This window comes from Macrotis lagotis, chromosome 4 (assembly GCF_037893015.1).
Source record: "Macrotis lagotis isolate mMagLag1 chromosome 4, bilby.v1.9.chrom.fasta, whole genome shotgun sequence".
In the NCBI taxonomy this organism is placed as follows: domain Eukaryota; kingdom Metazoa; phylum Chordata; class Mammalia; order Peramelemorphia; family Peramelidae; genus Macrotis; species Macrotis lagotis.
The window spans coordinates 164,102,595-164,109,954 of NC_133661.1; positions in this window are offsets into that span (position 1 = coordinate 164,102,595).

Genomic DNA, 7,360 nt, shown 5'->3' on the forward strand with positions numbered 1-7,360 from the left:
ATCCCGAGAGATGACAGTGTGGTACATTCCTGCTTCTGTTGCATGATTGATTCAGTAAAATATAGTTATTTGGGGGAGAGGATATTATAGGATGAGGGCTCAGAAGTAATTCTGATTGAGTAAATCTAAAGTAATTCACATTTCATAGATGGTGAGTCTGGGGAGAAAGGATCTGGGGGGCAAAAGATCATGAACTTTCTGAGACACAGAAAAACTTGGTATTTATCTGGCACTCCTGCCCAGTAGGGTAAAGCACTATAACTGCAAGGGTGGTTAAAACTAGAAGGGATCTTAGAGGCAACTTATTTTAAATAATGAGGAAAATGAAACTTAAAAAGTAAAAAACTTTCTTGAGGAAAAAGTGGAGAAAATTGTGCAGTGGAAAGAGTACAGGCTCAGGAATCAAGAGAAGCTGGGTTCAGATTCCCACCTCTGATATTACTGCTTTGCCCTTGTCACTTAACCCTCCCAGGGTTTGGACAGGTGGGACTGACCTAGCTTCTAATCCTTGTTATAGTACAGGATCAGGGAAGTGGTTGTCAATGCCACCTGGAGGGTAGTAACACACTGCTGTGCATTATAGCTTAAGGTATTCATTACAAATCTTAATATTCTCTTTCTGCTTCTATTTGATCTTTCCAACTGATTGCTTCAGATCCTACCTTTTTTCCTAGATGATGCTTCTAACTCCTCACTCCCAACACTGTGATTGTCTTCCTATTTTATGTCTGTGCTTACAATACTAAATTCTATTTTGCATTCCTTAGATTTATTTATGACTAACTATTTCCTCTATCCTTTTTTTTTCCTTTCAGGATTTACTTTCAGATCTGGGTTTGAGGTCTGACTCTGACACTTACTAGTTATTTCAAATCACAACCTTTCTGAGTCTCAGTTTTCTTTTAAGTCAAGATTAAGCATCAGATGTCATCATCCTCATCTTTCTTCAGCAATAAGGATTAGGGTGAATTGCCTAGGTCATACAACTAGTAAATTTTATTTTATTTTATTTATTCATTCATTCATTCAGTTATTTACTTATTTGTTTGTTTGTTTGTTTACATATTTATTTACGAGATATATGGGGTTAAGTGGCTTGCCCAAGGCCACACAGCTAGGTAATTATTAAGGGTCTGAGGTTGGATATGAACTCAGGTACTCCTGACCCCAATGCTTTATCCATGGCGCCACCTAGCCTTTATTTTTCCAATTACAAGGCAAAGTAGTTTTCAATATTCATCTGTTTGCAAGTTTATGATTTCCATAGTTTTCTACACCCTCCCTTCCCTACTCTCTCCCCATGGTGGCAAACAACCTGGTAAAAATTCTATATGTGCTATCATTGTTAGTCACACAATTAGTAACTGTCTGAGGCCAGTTGTGAATTCAGATTTTCTTGACTCCAGGGACTGTTCTCTAAACACTGCTTTACCTAGCTGCCCTAAAATAGACATCTTTTCAAGTCTCTTCCAGTTTTAAATCTATGACTTTATAATACATTGATGGCAAGAAATCCTATTCCCACTTCAGATATCATCATATTTTATATGCCTCATTATTCTAGGATCTAGAACATCATGGTACAATGGAAAGTGATCTTCCTTTGATCAGCTATGTGACTTTGGTCAAGTTACTTTATTTCTCTTCAAATATAAGGAGAAAGGGTCCTGGCCTCTGAGGTATGTCTGGTTAAAATGAGAACTTTAGGATGTTTCTCTCTTGTAGCTTTGGTTTAAATAATGGGGGAGTCTCCATATTCTTATTAATCATATGAGGATAATAACTGTAGAATTATGTATTTCACAGAGCTGCTGTTGTGATTATCAAATAAAATAATGAAAATAAAGTACTTATTTGTTATAAATGAGTGTTATACAAGTGAACTATGTAAATTATAGTAGCTTACATTTGCTCCAAAGAGTTTGACCCAATTATTCATATAGCAAAGACCAAGTGGATGAAGAATGCTTATTGGTCAGACAATAATGTGCAGTTGAATGAATAATGAACTGGTGCATTAATACATATATCTTAGGCAGATTCTACAGATGGACAATGATCTGGTTTCAGAATTGAGAGGGAGAAAGGGGAATGGGATACCTCTCTCTCTCTCTCTCTCTCTCTCTCTCTGCTTTTCCTTCTCACCTTCCTTTTGGAATTACATAGAACTTTTAATAACTCCAAGTTTCTCTTTGAATCAAGGGGCCATCTCTTAAAACATCAACACTCCTCTGGTGATGCTCTGTTTCCTGACACAAAGTCTGAAGAATTTAAATTGTGACTCTACATAGGCTATAATACATTATCAGTGAAGCAGTGTCCAAGAGATGCAGTATAAATGTTATCATCAGAGAGATGTATGACCAGAAAAGAAGATGGACCAGTTATGTGTCAAGAGTGAGGCATAAACAACAGATAGCCTGTGTACTCCACTGGTATTGACATAATGTTACGAAGTATAGAGGATGGACCATAGCCCATCAGATGGACTTCCTTTAGAGGATTTAAAACCCAGACAGGAAACACATGGAATGAGAAGGCATAGAGGGATTGGGATTTGTATGGTTGGAGGGAATATTGACATTGATGGAATCTATAGAAATATTTAAATATATTATTAATAGATAAATGTAATACAGACTTATAAGGGAAAAATGTTTCAGACTATAATCCCTATAAATGACCTAAAATTTTCCTCAGCTCTTTTTTTTTAACTTAGCAGATTGAAAGATGATTCATTTAATAGCAATGAGCATCCTCTGTCCAAAGAGAATACAAGAGACTCTTGGCCTTTGCGGGGGAATCATTTGAAAGGTCCTGTGACTAGGGAAATGCCATGAATACTATATTGCACTGATAATAAAGAGGGAGAGGTAAGAGGCAGAGTTACATGTTCATATTTTTCTTCTTTCTCCTTTTCTCTTTTTAATCTTCCTGTTTTCTCATCCTTATCAGTGAGGAGGATCATAGTTATAAAGCTAGAAGGGACTTTGGAATCATCTAATCTAGTTCTTTCACCTTACAGAGGGGGAAACTAAGGCTTAGAGATGTTAAATGACTTGCCCAATTCCACTCATGTATAATAATGATAACAATGATGAAAGGTAGTATTTATGTACTACATTAAAGTTTGCCATGCTCTTTATATCTATTAATCTCTTGAACCAAGATCCCTAGGAAGGTGGAGGGGGAGCACATCCCAACCATAGAAGGGACCAAGGGTGGAATGCTGAGACCAGTTTAATTAGAATGTAGAAAGAGAATAATGGGAACTGTCTGGAAAGACAGCTTTTGAGGCAGGTTTTGATCTAATTAAGGGATCACTACACAAATTTGCTTTGGAACTAGGAGTCTTCTCCTAAATTTATGTCAGTTGAACTTCTCATCTTTTAAGGAAAAAAAAATTTAACTTTTTAACAAAAATTTAAAAATATTTCAAAACATTTCAAGGCATTGTGGTTTTGTAGAGCAGTGGTTTTCAATCTCAGGTCAAAAGACTCACAGGACCTCCAGAAAGGTTTTCAAGAATGCCTCAAAAAGCTCAAAGAAGGAACTGAGAACAACTGACTGGAGCCCTTCCTGAGAAGTAGGAAATGGTCCTGTCTATTTTTCTCTTATTGTCTTTCATTAACCCCAAAATTTCCTTTGGGTTTCTTGGCCACTAACCATGCTCCAAGATTATCCTTCTATCTCCACTGCAAAGCTCTCATTTCCTCAGTGATTATTGTAGACCTGATAGATTTACATTAATTTGTTAATGGTTGTCAACTGAATGAAGAAAAACAATAGCTTTTAGTTACTTTAGGCCTTCAATGTAGTCCATTATGCTTGGTGTTATGAAAGATACAAAGATAATTTTAAATAATAATAATGTCATGGTCTCTGCTCTCCTGGAGTTCGCAGCCTAGTAGCATGGATGTGATCCTTGCACACATAGATTTTCAATAACTAACATCTGTGTTGTTGTTTAGTCATGTCTGATGCTTCATGACCCTGTGGACCATATTGTCAATGGAATCTTCTTGGCAAAGAAACTGGAGTAGTTTGCTATTTCCTTCTCTGGTGGATTAAGGCAAACAGAGTTAAAAGGCTTGCCCATGGTCACACAGCTAGTAAGTATCTGAGGTCAGAGCTATATCCACTGAGCTCTCGAGCTGCCCTCACACTTGCACAACACATTGTAAATATGGCTTCATTAAAATCTTTAGGAACAGCCAGGTGGCAGTGGGTGGAATGCTAGGCTTGGAGTCAGGAAGATGCAAGTTCAAATCTAGCCTTTGACATTTCCTAGCTGTTCCCTTTATCAAGGTCTTTAACCGCATCTGCCTCAGTTTCCTCAATTGTAAAATAGGGATAATAATAGCCTCGTTGGGTGGTCATAAAGAGCAAGTGCAATAATATTTCTAAAGTGCTTACCACATAGTGCCTGACACATATTGTTTATTTCCTTCCTTCTTTCCTACTCTGATGCCTCATCTAGAAATGACCCTAGATACTCCATTCACCGTCTCTGTAACTTCCCAGTCCATAATACCCCTTTATGGCTACCACTTGCCTATGTGTGTGTTTTCGTCCTCTATTGGAATAAAAGCTCTCTGAAGACAGGGGATGTCTGACTTTCTGTATTTGTCAGAACTTGGTACAGTGCCTTGCATATATCAAGCATTTAATATTTTTGTATTCATTCATTCATTTATTCATTAATACTCAAAAGTCATACCAGCAGACCATAATTCTTCTAAGTCCTATCAATGTATCACATTTATTATTTGAATAGCAGCATGGCCTCATTTAGAGATACATCATTAAGTTGTCAAAAGTGTGAAACATTGCAAATGTTTCAAATATCAATATCACAAACTCTCACATATCAACTACTAATGTCTCAGATATTTGCTAGTTGTGTGACCCTGGGCAAATCACTTAACCAAGATACCTCAACGGAGGCTGGACATGTTGGGGGTATGCTATAGTGGAGATTCCCTTCTTGTATTGGTTATACTAGAGGGTTGATGAAATTTCTTTGGACTCTCAAATTCTGTGATTTGGTGACATCTTCTACAGAGGAAGACTGATGAAGATCATTTGCAGATAGCATCTGCCAGGTAGGAGACTGTCAACAAGGTGATTATTAATTGGATCCCTCATTCTGTCTAATGTGATCACCCATAGACTTCTTGGACATGTTAAGAGACACTGGTTATTAATTGGTTAAATTCAAAGGTATAGCTATGAATCTAAAGTCTTAATGAGGTTGGAAGAATTAGGGAGGTGAGGGGTGGGAGGAGGGGGAGGGAAGCAAAAGTGACTTTTAAATTATTGATGTAGTTTTCAAGAAGATATGAGACTTTGTGACTTAAAGTAAGAACACTTGAGAAAGTTGAAGACCTGTTTGCAAGTGTAAATGGTAGAGAACACTACTGTTGACTGCTACAGGGCCTGTATAATTAGCTGTATCTTGGAAATTCTCTGGGACTCAAGTTTTTTCATCTATAAAATGGATATAGTGCTACTTGTCCTGACCAACTCACAGAGTTGTTTTGAGGATCTTATGAGTTGATATATTAGAAAACTATAAAACCTTGAGAATGTGAAGCAAGTTACCACTCTGAGTTCCATAAAATTAGGGTATTTGACTAGACTGTTAAGATCCCTTCCAAATCTATGCCTATGATCTTATGAGTTGTTATCCTCACCATCATTTTTGTTACTATTGCTATCCTCAAGGACTGTGAAGCATCACTTCAATCTGGAGCTTTCCCTTCAAGCTCCTAGGTGATTTATATTGTAGTACAACAGCCCATTTGTGAGATTGTGGCTCTTTGGATTAGTAATAATAATTCTAACATTTCTACAGTGGGGAAGGAAATAAATATTTATAGAATACCTACTATATATGACATATGATAAGTGCTTTACAAATATTATCATATTTGATCCTCACAGCAGCTCAACAAGATACTATTATTATTCCTGTTTTAGAGTTGGGGAAACTGAGGCAAACAGAGGTTAAATGACTTACCCAGGGTCATACAACTACAAACTGTCTGAGGCTAGATTTGCACTGAGATCATAACTCTAGATCAGCACTCTAACTACTATGCCAACAGACTGCCTCATGTATATAGAGCATTAAGGTTTGCAAAGTACTTTACAAATAATCTCACTCAATGCTTACAAAAGCTCTGGGGAAAAGAGAGAGGCTATTAATAACTCTATTTTTTCAATTGAGGAAACTGGGACTGATAGAGGCTAAATGACTTGCCTAATTTTAAGGTGACCTGGCTAATATCTAGGGTCAGTAAATAATCATTTATTAAGTGTCTACTAGGTACTAAGCTCATGGGCAGCTAGGTGGCACAGTGGCTAAAGTGCCAGGCCTGGAGTCAGGAAGACAGCTTATTGAGTTCAAATCTTCTTGAGTTACATACTCACTGGCTGTGTGATCCTGGGCAAATCACTTAACTCTATTTGCTTCAGTTTCTTCACCTGGAAAGAAAACCCCAAATGGGGTCATGAAGAGTCAGACACTACTAAAAGGACTGAAAAACAATAAGATACTAAAGGCTTTTGCTAGGCACTGGGTTGTAGAAAAAGAGGAAGAATCCTTGCCTTCAAGAAGCTCACCTTCTAATGGGGGGAGATAAGCAAATAAATATGTATGCAAACAAGTTATATAAAGGATAAATAGTAAATAATTAACAGAAGGAAGTCACTTAAATGAAGAGCAAAAAGCTTCAGGAAATAGGATTCCAGCCCCAACAATCTAGTTACTAGCTGTCACTGACTAAAAGCCTCACAGGGAAAAGCTCATACCCAGGATGAACCATGTGAAGACAGATGATTATTGACATTTTTTTCAAAGTGTGTCCCAGGCTGACACCCAAATTAACCAAAACAAGCCTTTCACAATCTCAAAAGTAGCTCCTAAATCTCTTCACCAACACCCTGCAGAAGAATGTGACTTGTGCATTTTAATGACAAAATGCACATTCATTAAGGTTTACTTTTTCTTTTTTTTTTCTTTTTTTTGAGCCCAAATTTCTTTTTCTCTTCCCCAGCTAGGACTGCAATGACCACTCCTGGGCTCAGTCCCAATACTGATATCCATGGAAGCTTTAACCTCTTCTGTTCTGACTTTGGGGAACAGTTCATTACTCCTTAGGCAGCCTTGCAAGTGGCCTCCCTGCTCTCTGGCTGCACCATATTGGGGCTAGACTTAGGGTAACACACTTAGTCATTGGCTTTAATGCAACTATAACTCAAGAAGTCCCAAGCTCAATGGTCCAGCTGCAGACTCCCCCCAAGAGCAAGGACGTACTGCCATGCAAGGTCAGAAAGTGATTTTCTGAGGAGTTTC